This window comes from Camelus ferus, chromosome 6, assembly GCF_009834535.1.
Source record: "Camelus ferus isolate YT-003-E chromosome 6, BCGSAC_Cfer_1.0, whole genome shotgun sequence".
Classification (NCBI taxonomy): Eukaryota; Metazoa; Chordata; class Mammalia; order Artiodactyla; family Camelidae; genus Camelus; species Camelus ferus.
In genome coordinates this window covers 36014149-36019071 of record NC_045701.1, presented here as the reverse complement: position 1 = coordinate 36019071, position 4923 = coordinate 36014149, and the positions used below count along the sequence as shown (strand labels likewise).

Sequence of the window (4923 nt, the reverse complement as noted above, 5' to 3'; positions counted from 1 at the left end):
TTTAGATGCTTTTCTCTTGTTCCCGAGATGTCTTCCTGTTCTTCATACTACTCAAGACTGGTAATAAAGATTCCCTATATTTGTGTAAAAATAACAAGCCAGATGTCCTTCTCTGAATTCCTCTGAGATCCAACAGAGACAAGTATTATTTTATTTTAGAAATGAGGAAGTTGACCTAGCGAGGTGAAATTACTCTTGTAAGCTCGCTCCTACCACTAGGAAGACACAGAGCAGGAGCACGAATCCTGGCCTGGGATAGGCTGCATCTCTCTTCTGGTCGTCCTCAGGGTTGAAGCCCTGGGAACCAGAGTTACTGACTGGTCTGCTGCTGCTGGTTAGGCCTCCCCAAGATTCCACTGCATGTATTTGAGAAGTCTCTACTTTTAGAGGATTCTTGGGACTCTTGCAACATGGTAGAGTCTGTGCTTGCTACTCTTCATTCATGTATGATTTTCTCCTCTTTCCATTATTAATATGTTGTATTATTTGTATTTTTTACAGGAGGGAGAATCTTTGTAAAAATGATTGTAAAAATAATATAAAAATATATTATTTATATTTTCTACCAGAGGGATAATCTTTGCAAAACTATTGTACTCAAAGCATGTTCGTTAATGATCTTAGGATCCAAGATTTTGAAATTGGAACGAATGTAAGGCATCATCTGATTCAACAGCTCCGGAGAGACATCACTCTCTGAATCAGTGACTCCTGGGCGCCGTGCTGAGTCTGAGTCCGGGTTATCCTGAGTATCCTGGCATTCTTTCCTGCCTATCTCCTTGCTTCTTGGCTTCATACATTAATGTATTTGGAAACTCCATTCTTTCTGGCTACCCTGTGGGTTGGGTTTCCAAATGGGCTGCCTCTTCAGTAGCTCACTGTAGATCTGGCGAAGGACCCTACTCTCAGCTGGGAGCTGTTAGGTCTTCCTCTTGAATGTTGTTTTCTCTGAAGTAGCTCTTTGCTGCCCTCCACTGGCGTTCAGCCACTAGAGCTAGCTAGCCTTCATCAGCGCTAACACACTGCATCCCTGGCTCCAAAGGAGATCTGGGTGCATTATTAATCACACTATGCATGGTTTTTAAAGCACAAAAAGCAGAACCCCGACCCCTTCGTGTCCAGTTATACCCTATGTTTTCACTTATTTCCTGTGAGTTAGCTGATCGGCCATGAACGAGTGTATCTGACTTTCAGTATTTTCAAGTACTTGTGCCAGCATATTTGGAAAGGATTACTTGAAAGTGTAAAACTTCTATTTAATTATCAAATTGAAATGCACTTCAGCTGACATGATTCTGGACCACAAATTTCTGAACTTGTTGTAGTTAGTCTTAAGGAATATTAAGCATTTTATTTTGTTTTGTTTAATTTAAAGTTCATTCTTCTATTTATTATTATTTAAATTAAAAAATTTTTAATTAAAACATTCTGGGGAGAAATAATTAGGTTTATTGTTTATTTATTCATTTATTAATTATTATTATTATTTTTAGTGGAGGTACCAGGGATTGAAGCCAGGGCCTCATGCATGCTAAGCATGCACTCCACCACTGCACTATACCCTCCCCACTGAACATTTTACCTTTAATGTTATCAAGATATAGAGAATTATATGAGGTCCCTAAATGCTATGCACATTTTTCATTTATTCAATAAATATGTATTAGGCACATGCTATATGCCAGGCACTCTTCTTGGTGCTGAAAATGCGGCATTGGATAAAGGAGACACAAAAAAACAAAAACACCGTCTGCCTTTATTGAGCTCATTTCCTAGTTGGGGAAGATAAACCTTAAACAAATTTATAAGTAAAATGCACTTTGAGGGAAAATGGCAGTACCATATCTATTTCCTACTGGAAATACAATGTAGTGATTCCGTGTTTTTAAGAATGTTGAAAGAGGCATAACCAGAGGTTAGATAGGGACTATGTATGCTACAAATATTCAATGTGTTATTCATTCATATATTTATTGTGAATACAGTGTGAGCCTATAGAAGCAATTGAAGCAGGTGAGTGTGTGAATCCCTCAGCTGCAAAGATGTTCCATCTTTTGGTTCTGTCACAGTCTTCTCTCCTGTTAGGGTGTCTGGTGATTGCCACCTTGTCACCCCCCCCTGTAATAGCTGTCATGGAAGCCCCTGCTATTGCTGCCATGATGATGGGCTCTGTTACTGTCTTTCCTTTGCTCTTTGTTTTTATTATGTTTTCTTTCTGTGTCTCCAGCTTTCCCCACAGATAAACTCTAACAGATATCACTGGCCAAATGGAACAAGTTTTTCCTTTGTAACGTGGCAGAATCCCCAGTCATAATTAAGCAGGTACAACCACCTGGTCTTCTCTAATCTACCAGGTGTATTGGAAAGGAACGTTTGTCTCAGGTGAAACACAATTGGTTTGCAGAAAACAAAACCAAACCAAAATAACAAAGTAGTATTGAAACTAATTACAGACACAGTTTTTTAAATGCTATATTGATTGAAGAGTTTTTCCAGGTGTGATATCAGGGACCCAGGGTCACAACAAGCTGGCTATCCTTCGTCAGGAATAATGCCATAACCCTCACCCAGGTTCTGAGCCAGAGACGTATAAATGACTTGTCAGAAAAGCAGCTTGTAATTCTCCCAGTCAAATCTGAAGCTTAATGGCTCCATACTGTCATTTTTGAGTGAGAAGTGGGGCAGAAATCTTGGGCCCTTCTCAGAATCTTGACTGTCATATAGAAAGTAATATTTGAGCAGACATCAGGGGATTGAGAGAGTGAGCCATATAGGTACCTGGAGGAAAAGCATTCCAGGCAGGAGGAACAGCCCTTGCAAGACCATAAACTTGAAGTATTTAGCATGTTTAAATACCAGTAAGACTGGGGAGGAAGACTGTGTAGCTGAACAGAAACACTGAGGGGATTGGAAGACAAAATCAGAGACATAATGGAAGGCAGGATATTAGGTCATTGTAAGAACTTCAACATTGATACAAGTGAAATTGTTGCCTGGATAAGGCTCTTGTGGAAGATTTTGATCAGATGAATAACATAATCTAACACTTTAAAATTCTTCCTGCTACCCTGCTGCAAATAAACTATAGAGGGTCAAGGTGGGAAACTAGTTGATGAGTTAGAAGGATATTCCAAAAATTCAGTTAAGAGACTATGACGGGGAAGGTATAGCTCAGTGGTAGAGTGAGTGCTTATTATGCACAAGGTCCTGGGTTCAAGCCCCAGTACCTCCATTAAAACCAGTAAATGAATAAACCTAATTACCTCCCCCCAAAAAACAAAAACAAAAACATATAAACTAAAATATTTTTTAAAAAGCAAACTGTTTAAGAGAGCCTGGAACATAGCACACATTGAACATAAATAATCTACAGAATGGGACATTATACAACACTAAAGAATATCTAGAGAGGGTAGTTATCTGCAGAAAGACAGCAAACTAATGCTCCTTTGTCTCTCCTTTCACACACACACACACACACACACACACACACACAAAGAGAGATTATAGGGATCTTGAACTAGGTCATTGGCAGTGGAGGTAGTAAGAAAAGGTTGTATTTTGTAGATATTTTGAAGGTAGAGTCTATAGGTTTGTCTGATGGGATAAACATGAGATGTGAAAGAAAGAGAGGAGTCAACATCAATTAGAAAGAATCTGGACTGAACAATGAGAAAACTATTGGGATTTTGAGAAGGGGGAGAGTTTGGGTGGACCAGACTTGGATATGACATCAGAATATCAGTTTTGTTATATTAAGCTTAAAATGTCTAGTTGACACTGAGTGGAAATGTCAAGCAAACAGTTGAATTTGTGAGTCTGGAGTTCAGAATTAGGTCTGGACTGGAGGTATAAATTTTTTATATATTAGCATATTAAAAGATATTTAAAGCAAGTAAATCTAGGTAAGATCAAAGGGGAGTAGTACATAGAGAAGAGGACAAGGATGAGTCCAGCAGGCTCCAATGTTGAGGGGCTGGAGAGAAGAGGAGGACTGAACAAGGAGAGTGCATAGGAGCAGCAAGTGAGGTTAGAGAAAAAAACCAAGAGCGCATGGTGACCTGGAGGCCAAGGAAAGTAATGTGGGTGATCAGTTTTGGCAAGTGCTGCTGACAGGCCAACTCCGATAAACAGAGAAAACTGACTGGACTCAGCAACAAGGAGATCATTGGTGACCATGAGGGGAACAGATTCGTCAGAATGGTGGAGGTAAATTTTCTTGAGTGATGATTTTAAATGAATCGAAAGAGAAGAATTTGAGATAAAGAGTACAATTTATTGAGCAATTTGCTAAAAGAGAAGTGATGGAAGAGGTATTAGCTAGTGGGTGGTAAGGCCAAGAAAGGGTGTTTTTTTTTTTTTAAATAGGAGAAAAGGTATGTTTCATTGCTGATGGAAATGATCCAGCAGACAGGGAGAATCTGATGACAGGAGAGAAGGGAAAGGATTGCTGAAGGCATGTCCTGGAATGGGGAAGGGAGATGGGATCAAGAACACATGATGTGAGGAGTTGGACTAACTGCCTGGAGTGTAAAGAGGAGAGAGAAAGCATGAAGCGCTTACCTGGGAATGCTGGAGAGCAAACACTAGGCAAATGTAACCTGACTGTGTCATGGACGTACCTGAGATTCATGTTCTTGAATTTAAATGAGACCAGTTCACACACTGTATGTTTCCTTGAAACATGTTAGTTGCAGAGGTTCTAAGAGCAGCAAAGCAGAAACGTGTGTAACCAGGGTGGTGATTCAGCAGAACGAACATGAAGTTAGGGAGGAAAGGGAATCGGGGATGTAGAAAGGAGTGATTGCAATGATAGCTCATGGAATTTAAGCTGGTGAGAAGGGAAAAGACTTTATCCCGGAGGAGAGAAAAGTGAAAAGCATATATTGAGGAGCTGTCATGCACTATGGTCGACTTTTGGAA

At 39.8% G+C, this 4923-nt stretch overlaps 1 non-coding gene across 1 annotated transcript; it reads left to right on the top strand.

Annotated features, from left to right (window-relative positions):
• The first annotated feature begins 3160 nt into the window (after positions 1-3160).
• TRNAN-AUU lies at positions 3161-3232 on the top strand. Its single transcript has one exon. It is a non-coding gene; the product is annotated as a tRNA-Asn (tRNA).
• The last annotated feature ends 1691 nt before the right edge of the window (positions 3233-4923 follow it).